The sequence below is a fragment of the Prionailurus viverrinus genome, chromosome C1 (genome assembly GCF_022837055.1).
Source record: "Prionailurus viverrinus isolate Anna chromosome C1, UM_Priviv_1.0, whole genome shotgun sequence".
Taxonomy (NCBI): domain Eukaryota; kingdom Metazoa; phylum Chordata; class Mammalia; order Carnivora; family Felidae; genus Prionailurus; species Prionailurus viverrinus.
In genome coordinates this window covers 206090652-206101259 of record NC_062568.1, presented here as the reverse complement: position 1 = coordinate 206101259, position 10608 = coordinate 206090652, and the positions used below count along the sequence as shown (strand labels likewise).

Below are 10608 nucleotides of genomic sequence, written 5' to 3'. Positions count from 1 at the left end.
GAGAATTGTAAGGAGTAAAAGCCTTTTCCACTTAATTAGAATCCTGAGCACCACAGGAAGGGGGGGGGAGGCCACGTCTAGCACAGGGAGTAAGGAGGCAAGAGGTACAAATCGAAAGGAAGAAAGTCCCTTCTATGTAGCTGCAGGTCTACACAGCTGGATGAGGAGCAGGACCCCCCCCACACTCCCCTGGTGCATCTACTGCAGTGAAAGTCCAGCACCAGCAGCCGCACGGGGGGGCTGACGCTGGCAGGGGAGAAATGCGCGAAGACGCCCGCGTGTCAATCCGTGTCCTCAAGACACAAGCGATAAAGTCTAATCTTAAAGTACAAGGGAAGCGGAAGGGAGAGAGCAGAGGCCAGATGAGAGGCTGGGGAGGAGGGAGGAGGGAGGATTGGAGGCAGGAGGAAGGAAAGGGGGAAAGACAACCCTCTGTCCTTCCTCCCGCATGGAGGACCCAGCCCCGAGGCTCACTACCCCACCCCGGGAACCAGATGCTTGGCAGGTGCACTCTGGGAGGAGCCTCACTGTCACCCGCAAGCCTCACAAGACAACCCCTACCTGTGTCCCAGTGAGGAGAGGGGACGCAGAGCAGGCAAGGTCCTGTTAGGGGTGGAGCCAGGGAGGGGCGGAGCTAGAGAGCCAACTCAAGTCTCTGACTGCAAGCCGGGGGGGGGGGGGGGGGGGGGGGGGGGGGGGGGGGGGTGGGTGCAGCTTCCCAGGCCACCAGCCAGCTCTGCCCTCAGCCTTTCTTCACCTTGACCAGCTCACTGAGGACTCATTTTCGTGAAGTAGATACTGTCCTCCTCCTTTTAGAAGTGAGGAAACTGAAGCATGGGGCGGTCAGGCCACAAAGTCACGTGGTTGGACTGTGGCTCGGCCCCCCGGAGGCCTGCTCCTAACCATGCGGTTCCTTACCCCAGCGGCCCCCTCGCCAGCTCTTGCTGCCTACACTGGCCCCCCTGGACTGACTTACGGGGACTCAGTTGCCCCCTGGCTCCCGCAAGCCAAGCACCTCCTCCCTGCCACCGCCCTCCCACCATCCCCCCAGTGTGGCCCCCTCCCCAGCTGAGCCCTCTCTGAGGGCTGGACTAGATATTCAGAATGTCCAAGCTCTAAAGATCTGACAAGCCACCTCCTCCACTGCCACGCCCATTCTACAGGTGGGGAGACCGAGGCCCCAAAAAGGATGCCCTGACTTGGCCAAGGTCACGTGTCCCCTTCCTCCCCAGTGGCCTCCTGGGGTGTCCCCAAATTGCACCCTCTCTCCCCCTCCTCCCCAGGTCCCATCCTGTCCCCAAGCACTGGCAGGCTCTCCAGGAAGAGCTCTCAGCTCCCAGATGCTCCACCAGCTGGCAGGCCTGGGTCCCCTTATGGGCCACCTACCACGTGTGGATGCAAAAGCGTCACCACCAGGAGCCTTATGTTGGAGTCTGGACTCAGCAGCGACGGCCGCCTCCAGTTGCATGTGCGATGTACCCCGTTAGCTCTCAGGCGAGCAGAGGCAAGCAGTGCCCCAAACAGGAATAAGCTTGTTGTCCCCTTTGAGGAACCAGACTTTTTAGGCAGTGGCTCCCAAATATCAGGTAAATAACCAACTACATCAGAATCACTTCTCCAAAATACAGTCTCCTGGGTCTCACTCCCAGGACAGTGCCATCTGGCAGGTCTGGGGAGGGCCCAGGGATCTGTATCTGAAAAGCCCCCGGCCCCACCAGCTAATTCTGGCAAGGAGGCTTGGAACCACTACTCAGAGCACTTTACTCACAGAGGGTCAAACTTGGGGGCATCTTAAGGCCCCTCTAGCCCAGGGGCACCTGGGTGGCTCAGTCGGTCGGTTGAGAGTTTGACTTAGGCTCAGGTCATGATCTCACATTTCGTGGGTTTGAGCCCTGCTCCGTGCTGACAGCAGAGAGCCCACTTGAGATCTTCTGTCCGCCTCTCCCTCTCTCTCTCTGCCCCTCCCCCTTGAGTGTGCGCTCTCTCTCTCTCTCTCTCTCTCTCTCTCTCTCTTTCTCAAAAATAAACCTTTAAAAAAAAGATAAAAGGACCCTCTAGCCCAGCCCACCCCACCCATCGTACAGTTGGGAAAACTGAAGTTATGGGGCTTGTCCTGGGTCACAATGGTGCTATTACTCAGAGCCAAGTGTCCTGGCTCCCAGACCGGGTGCTTGCCCTTCTGTGAAGCCATCTTGGGGGACAGGGGGAAAGGGCTTCTAGCCCTGGACCGTAGGCCATGCTCGGCACAGAGCAAGATTTTCATGGAGAATTATTGGATGGGAATGAAGAGTATTGACCTGGGGACACGGCCTGTTTCTGACCATCTCTCCCTGTTCCATGAGGTCCTGAGGGAGCTGAGTCACAATGCTCTGTGAGACACATCTCTCTCCCTCTCTCCCTCCCTCCGTCCCTCTCTCCATCGCTCTGTCTCTCACGCACACACACACAATGTCAGTGGGTGGGCAGGTGACAGGGCCGGGCTGCCCAGAGTTCTTATCCCTCTGACCACTATACCCTCTCTTCTTGGGATCTGTGAGGAACAAACTATATTTTCAACAGCAGTTGTCTCCTGATCTATGGGTCTCACCACACCTAAATTACAATAAAAGTATACCGTAAAACACCCTCTGAACCTCAGCTTCCCTGGCGGGAATCAGATACGATGCTGCTTCAAAAAGCCTGGAAACCACAGGGGACTCAGATCTTCAAAGAGAGAAGGCACACATCCGAAGCCAAAGTCGGTCCTTTGAGGACACCACCGTCGGAAGGCCTCCTCGTGACACCTCTTTGGAGTGGCGGAGGCCAGAATGACCACCCCCGTCTCCAGATAGGTAAAACAAGGCACGGCGAGGCAAATGACGCGCGCTGGCTGCCCAAAGATGCGGGACTGGAAATCAGGAGACGGGAGAAAGTGTAGCCCGGGCCGGTTGGGGTCAGCCAAGGAGAGTGTGTCGGGGGAGGCGGAACAGGAGGTGAAGGGGGCGGTTGCCAGACGCACGTGCACGTGCCCTCACACGCGCTCACACCCTCTCCTTCCGCCAACACTGGCGGAATTGAGAACGCAAGCAGTGTGGGGAACCGGCCAGACAATTACCCCATCACTCCCGCTCCTAATTCTCCCTCCCCGTCCTTGGACACATTTGAGACTCTCTCGAAGGTTCACAATCAGACCCCTTCTCCCAACGGGCCTTTCTGCGCCTCACCGCGTGACTTCCCCTCTCCCCCAGGCTCTTCGGCAGCCCACCTCTCGGCCCAGCAAAGCCTGACAAATCCTGCCTGCAAACACGCGTGTCTCAGGCTCGGAATAGCCCTCCCCAAGTAAGAGAAAAACCCTCACGAGGTGATGCCAGGTAAGTCTCAGCGACATCCCCAGCATGTCTGCTTTCTCCCCCAGGTCCCAGGCGTTCCTCGTCTGGGATAGCCATTCGGGACGCGGCCACGGCCAGCCAGGGAAGCCCGGTGCTCCAAAGAGCCCCCAACAACCAGATCACAATGATTAGACTCCGCCACCCTCCCATCTGGAGTGTGCTGGGGGTCGGGGAAGGAAGACATCTGGTCTCCTGTGCAGAGAGAGAATAACAACGCTCATGGTAATTGGCAATGCAAGTAATTGCCACTTACTGCATGCCAGGCACTATTCTAAGCCCTTTGCATTCATTAGCTCGCTCAGCCCTCTCACCAGCTCCACGAGACATGTTCCTGTGCCCCTTTTACAGGTGGGGACTGAGACCCTCTGACCACCCAAGATTAGCGCCCCTAACATGGCAGTGGTCGTTGGAGCCGAGCAATGGCCGGGACATACGCACTTCAGTTTGCCGTGGTCCCCGCCGCCCCCTAGTCTATTATATCCTGTCTGTCTGGCCCGTTGAGTTCCCTCACTTCACCCCTGCAAGTGTCTGAGTTTTCAACCCCTATACCAGGCTGCCTCCTCCCCTGTATTTTCCTCCACCCGCTCCGGCTCTTAAGGAATCAGGATCTGGAGCCTACAGACCTGCCAAAAGCCGTCCCCTTCCCCTTCCTTCAGGCCGGCCCTTCCAGGAAGTCTTCCTATTTTAACCATCAACTCTGCAAATGCCTGAACCTAAAGGATTCTGGGAGGCCGACCTGGGCTTCACCCATCGGGTGCAGATAAGAGCCTGAGGCCCGGAAGAGACGTGAAATGCTGCTGCCCCCTCGCGCAGTCAGGAAGCCTTGCGATCCAAGGTCCCCGCTCCGGTTTGGCATGGAGGATAGGGGGCGGAGGGGGTTGGATCGGGGGAGGGGGTTGGTCGTTCTCATGCTGATTTTACTGGGGCAAGGTTGCAGGGTGTCTCAGTGCCATGTACGAGGCTGCTGTCTCTTCCAGGGTTTTCCTGGCCACAAGCTTGTCCTCTCATTCCTCCCGAGTCTTCTGTCGGTCCCTGAGCTCTGGGACCAGGTCCGGGCCCTCCCCCTGCCCTCTTGCCTTCACCGGGCACAGCCTCGGGAGCCCCCACTGACTCTCCTGACCCGATATGTGGGTCCATCATTCTGCCTCCATTGCACACCCACCCCAGCTACACTCTCCTTCTGGGCTGAGGGGAGGCCTGATCCTGCCCCTAACTTCCCAGCTGACAAAGGAGTATCACAGAGGAGCTAAATGTGACCCAAGGTCACAGCCGCTCCTGCGGAGTTGGGACCAGCTCTGGACCCCTGACTGCTGTTCATGATTCCTCCTCCGCAGAAGCCAACAAGGGACTTTGTGACATCACTGTGACCCTTCCCCTGTCTTGAACCTCCCCCTGGGGACCCTGACCACTTGGAAGACATCCCATTTTCTGGAGTGGGCAGTGGAGACTTACTCCCGCCCCCCCCACCCCCAAGATGATCATTTTCTCAGAACCTTTGATGTACAGGCCCTGGCAGCTCCCCAAGCTCACACTGCCTGGTCTTTCCCACGACCCCACCTATTTCTGGATACCCCCAGGCCTGTCTGTACAGCTGTGCAGGTTGTGCACTGCTCCCCCAGCACAGCCCCATGCTGCAGTCCTAATTGTCACTCACTAGGCATCGCCATGCGTCCTACGCGACGCGGCTGCCAACTACAGGAAGTGCTACAGCAGCAGACCAGAGAGCCTCCCCTCTCCTCCACTGCACCCCCCCCCCCCCCGACACACACACACCCCTGCCCCAGCCCCAGCCACTAAACTCCCTCAAGCAACCAGGGATGGACCTCCAGGACTGACAGGAAAGGTCCCCCAAGCGGGGGAAATCTTGCTCGGCCGTAATTAAACTCCGTCACTGCACAGGCTGCAGACAAAAGGGAGCCCGTAATGGGATTAGAATTGTCATAAATTAAAATCATAAATTCAATAAACGCCTTATCGGCCTCCCTCTGGAAGTGGCTGGCCCATGGCGGCTGGCTTTGATTGGCATAATGGAGGGGCCACGGGAAGATGGGTCTCTGCAACCAGGCAGGCTGCAGGCAGGGGGGACTCTGGCCAGCTAGGGGGTCCTTTCGCAGAGAACGCTCCCACAAGGACAAACCACGACAGTCGATAGTGCTCCTTATCCCTCCCCCCCCCCCAGGATTTAATCCCGCCTAGCTGTTCACCAACTTCCTGCCTTAGAACGGGTCGGCACACAGGTCTGCCACCCATGTGGGCACCCATTAAATGGCCTTGGGCTGCAAACGTGCGGTGTGGTGGAAGGGCACACATACCCAGAACAAAGCAAAGTTCTGGGTTTGAATCCCAGCTCCAGCACATGAGAGGTGCACGGTCTTGGCCAGGTGTCTGCATTCAGGAGCATGCGTCTTCCCTCGCCCTGAAAGCACTATCCATCCGCCTTTCCATCTATCCCCACATTCGGCACATAGGTACGGAGTTTGGACTGAGTGCCACACTGTGCTAACCACTGGGGGAAATGACAGTAAGATCGTGAAGCGGACATTCCCATGAGGAGGCAGGCCTAAGCAGGAAACCTCACAAATAATTGATTATAGTTATAATTCACAAAGGAGAAACCCGGGAGACCCAGGGCCAAGTTGGGGAGGAGGACACACAGTGAGAGAGTTTTGTGAAGAAATAAAGTTCCAGCTGAGGTCTAAAGGAAGAACCAAGAGAAGAGTGTGGGGGGAAGCATAAAGAGCTCTCAACATTGGGAAGAGTATGTGCAAAGGTCCTGGGGTAGGAGCAGCAGGGGATCCTAGTTTTGTGGGACCTGCAGTTTATATAACCTGGGTGGGAGACAGGGATCTTAAAAATAGAATGCAAATTAGGCCTAAACATCAATGTTAACGTTCCAAATAAAGTTTAGAATTAACTAAATGAAGTTAATGTTTATTTAGAATGGATGGGGTGTCTGGGTGGCTCAGTCGATTAAATGTCCAACTTCAGCTCAGGTCATGATCTCAAGGTTTGTGAGTTCAACCCCCACGTCGGGCTCTGTGCTGACAGCTCAGAACCTGGAGCCTGCTTTGGATTCTGTGTCCCGCCCGCCCCTCCCCTGCTCATGCTCTGTCTCTCTCACTCTCTCAATAATAAACAAATGTCAAAAAAAAATTTTTTTTAAAGAATGGAAAAAGTGTTGCAAATTACACACTTTTTAAAACTGACAAATACTACAAAATCCAGGGCGGGGGGATTTTTATTCACTGCCTAACCCACCTCTGTAATATTTCCTTTTTACGTTTTTGCCTGCAGACTCTTGGATTCCCTCTACATATGTCAAGATTTTGTAATATCATTTTCTAGAGGATAGAATCATTCTTCCAGCATGCCTGAGTGAAACACACACACACATGCACATATACAAACACACGCATACATAATACACCCATATATAACAAATGTGTTGTGTTATACGGGATCCATAAAGCATGTGGCTTCACACACAGGCACCTTCATTTTCTGTACACCTGCTACAGATCTGTGCCCTGCTGTGGTCAGCAGAGCAACGGCCCCACGAGACAGCTATGCCTTCATCCCCACGTAAGCTATGAACGTGTTGGGTTACCCAGCAAAGGGCAACCAGGAGGCAGCTGGAATCAAAGCTGACCTTGAAATAGACAACACCGGACTCTCTGAGTGGGTGGGTCCAATGTAATCCCAAGGGTCCTTAAAAGTGGAAGAGGGAGGCAGCGGGGACAGAACCAGAGACAGCAGCGGGAGGACTGAGCCCGGTAGGGCTGGAGGCAGGGGCCACAAGCCAAAGAGTACAGCCAGCCTCCAGAAGCTGGAAAAGGCCAGGAAACAGATTTTTCCCTCAAAGCTTCCAGAAAGGAAGGCAGCCCTCCCAATACCTTGACTTTAACCCTTGATGGGAGACCCATTTTGGACATCTGACCTCCAGAACCATAAGATAATAAATTTGCATTGTTTAAGCCCCTGGGTTTGTGGTAATTTGTTGCAGCAGCAACAGAAAAAGGCACCCACAAACACAGGAATTCGAATCAATTCCATTTCACACGGTCGCCAACGAGGAAGGAAACATACACACAGTGCGTTTATACTCGCAGATCACGTGTCCTTAAGGATGTTCCCAACTGGAGAGAACTGGTTTTGACGAGGCCTCTGTGAGAACCGAATCCTACACTGAAGAATTTCCACATTCCAGAGGCGCCTGGGTGGCTGGGTCAGTTAAGCGTCCCACTCTTGATCTCACCTCAAGTCTTGATCTCAGGGTCATGAGTTCAAGCCCCACATTGGGCTCCACACCGGGCATGAAGCCTACTTTTAAAAGTAATCATAGGGGAGCCTGGATGGCTCAGTCAGTTAAGTGTCTGACTCTTGGTTTCAGCTCAGGCCATGATCTCATGACTTCGTGGGTTTGAGCCCCACATCAGACTCTGCGCTGGGAGTGTGGTACCTGCTTGGGATTCCCTCTCTCTCTCCCTCTCTCTCTGCCCCTCCCCCACTCGTGCTGTCTCTGTCTCTCTCAAAATAAATAAATAAACTTTAAAAAAATAAGAAGAAGAATTTCCACACCCAGTGACTGGCTTCCCACTCCGCACGTGCCAAACCCTCTGAGACGGGTGCCTCAGGACACACACACCTCCCAAGTCAACTCCTGGCCCATGTCTTCATGTCACAACCTTGGGCAAGTAATGGGTGGACTGGTAGGAGGGCTCCTTAACTAGACTCAGAGACCGTGGGGCCACATACATAGATCCCACTGAACCCACACTAAACAAATCTCCCCTCAGCTTTGCCTCAGACGGATTCGAAAGCTGCTGGGGCCACCCTAGCCCCCCGACCGCTGGGCAGTGGGAAAGCAGAGTGACAGAGTGGACAGAGACAATGGTCTTAATGGGCTGCAGTTGACATCGCTCCATTAGCGAATTTTACAAACACACCTAACCGTGTGGACACCACGTTAAGGGAAGGGAAGAGGAGCACCCTGAGCCTTGAGTGCCGAGCTTTCCCCATTCAAGTGACTCAAAGCGGGTGTGGTGTCAGGGGACACAGAGGGCCTGGAGGAGTGATGGGGGCAGGTGGAGGCGGGTGGTGGGCCAGGAGGCTGCAGCCAGACCAGGCAGGGCCTTGAACCCACCCGATCCACCACTGGTGACTGAGAAGGTAACAAGGTGAGATCAGAGCAGCTGCTGGGTGGGGAGGGGCTGGATGTGGGAAGGCTATTGCAGGGGGGTCCCAGGAAGAGCGGATGGGGGCTGAGGAGCCGGGAGGAGGAACAAGCACCAGCCAGGAGAACCACTTGGAAGGTAGCAGCCACAAGACCTTGGGACAGATTTGGGTGGGGCTTGAGGAAGGGGCAATGTCAGGGGTGAGTCCAAGGTTCTGGAGGAGAGACGGGGGGCTGGGGTGAGGCAGGGCTCCAGGAGGAGGGGCTGTGAGGGAGAAGAGGAGACCCTATGTGCCCACCTCCCCTTCCACCCGCAGCACAGAGCAAGGGACGTCTTCCCTTACTTCCCCTGCAGCCCCCGAACCATGACTTTGGGATGAGACTGAGAAGGTCCCTGCTACCAACTGCCTCAGCCCAGGAGGCAGAACAAAATCTCCAGAAACAGAAACAAATTCTTCCTTCAGGGACGGCGCTCCTGCACCTGCTCAGGCTGCCTCGGGACCCCACCTGTTCCCAAGGCCAGCCCTCACCCCCCCCACCTCTCAAGCCCCCACTCCTTGCCCTCTGGGGGTCTCAATCCCCCCCCCATCTCAACCCCAACTCCCAAGCTAAGCCCGAAGTCTTTGCTAGCGCTTATTAAGCTACTAATTAATTGAATTTTTCCCCCTCATTGCATGCTGTTAATTAGTTTCTTGTAGTAACAGAGACTATTATTCTTGGAAGTAATAACTTGGTCCAGGAGGCAGTTTTAATGTTACTTGTAATTGCTGGAGAAGGTGGGGTCTTGGGCTCAGGTGGGTGGGGCTAATTCAGGAAAGGAAGGAAGGACAGGGGACATGATTCTCCTATCTGAAAGGTGACTTTTAAGTCAGTCTTCACGTTGTCCCGCATTTTCCAAATTTTCTCCAGTGGAAAGCATTATTTTTATAACAACAGAAGTAAAAATTAAAAGAAAACAAAAACGTAAGGCAAGACAGGCTTCAGAGTGTCTAGGAAAATTGTGCTGGAGCACGGAGCCACAGAGGGCTGGGCTAGGAGCTGGGGAGAGCGGGCTCCTTCTGCTGCCAAAGCTTCTGTTCTGGGCTGTCCCTTCTCCTCCTTCTCCATGATCCCACAGCTAGTAAGCACCACCACCAGGATGCGAAACCTGGGCTCTGACTCGGAGCCCAGGGACCTGACGCTGACCCCCACTGAGTTACGAAAAGCAAACAGCTGGGTGTAATGTCTTCCCCAAGCAGGGATCAGGGGGCCACAATGAAGAGATGACGCGATGGAGAAGCAGCGTCTGAAATTGTAACCCAAATCGCTAAGTCCCTCCTTCCCATCTTCACAGAGCTTGTGTTCTAGTAAAAGAGACAAGAAATACGTAAGCAGAAAAATAAAGTAAAAGAAAGGTTTGTGGGAGGCAGAGAAACATACCGTAGCTATGACGCTCAGGGTCTCCCCCAGGGGCCCGACACTAAAGCTGAGCTCAAAGGGATGAGGGGGAAACCCGGCCTTACACAAAAGGTATTCTAGAGGACACGTCTGCCTCTGCGTCTACCTGTGAGCGCACTCCCTCCGGCCAGATTCCCGCCTTGTCCTCAGAGCACCACAAAAAGCTATCACTCACACCAATAAAAGCACCAGTTAACCTTGAGGCCTCAATTAGCCGCAAGGTCTTAACTCTGTCATTAGCCCGGACGTGGGAGGGGAGGAAAGCGGGAACCACACCTGGTTCCCAAAATGACCTGTGGTGTTGAAAAGTGGCCAAACGGAGGCTGAAAACTCCCGACGCCTCCATGGGAAGTCCTTCTGCTCTGCCTCAGTTCTCCCCAGACGAAGCAGCTGCTTACAGGAAGGAGGGACATCTTCCGTGGCTCCAATACGCCCCCCATCCTTTGCCGCTGCTTCAGAGGACGGTATCCATCAAAGCGCTTAGGTGCAGTGAGTGATGTGCTGGTAAATGCTTAAGAACCAGTTCTCCAAAGCGGGAAAGCCCTGATTTGTAGCCCCTGTCAGTGTCCTCGGGGTAAATACTCCCACCAGGGCACACACACCACGGCTCCACCCTTGGCGAGTTTCCTC

At 54.9% G+C, this 10608-nt stretch overlaps 1 long non-coding RNA gene across 3 annotated transcripts; it reads left to right on the top strand.

The window, feature by feature from the left end:
• Nucleotides 1–2161: 2161 nt before the first annotated feature.
• LOC125173184 (uncharacterized) lies at nucleotides 2162–5407 on the top strand. Of its 3 annotated transcripts, none has more exons than XR_007154948.1 (4): nucleotides 2162–2371; nucleotides 2639–2831; nucleotides 3228–3350; nucleotides 4025–5407. It is a non-coding gene; the product is annotated as an uncharacterized LOC125173184 (long non-coding RNA). The 3 variants fall into 3 exon arrangements; XR_007154949.1 differs by having other exon boundaries at nucleotides 2162–2831; nucleotides 4025–4203; nucleotides 4703–5407; XR_007154947.1 differs by having other exon boundaries at nucleotides 2162–2831.
• The last annotated feature ends 5201 nt before the right edge of the window (nucleotides 5408–10608 follow it).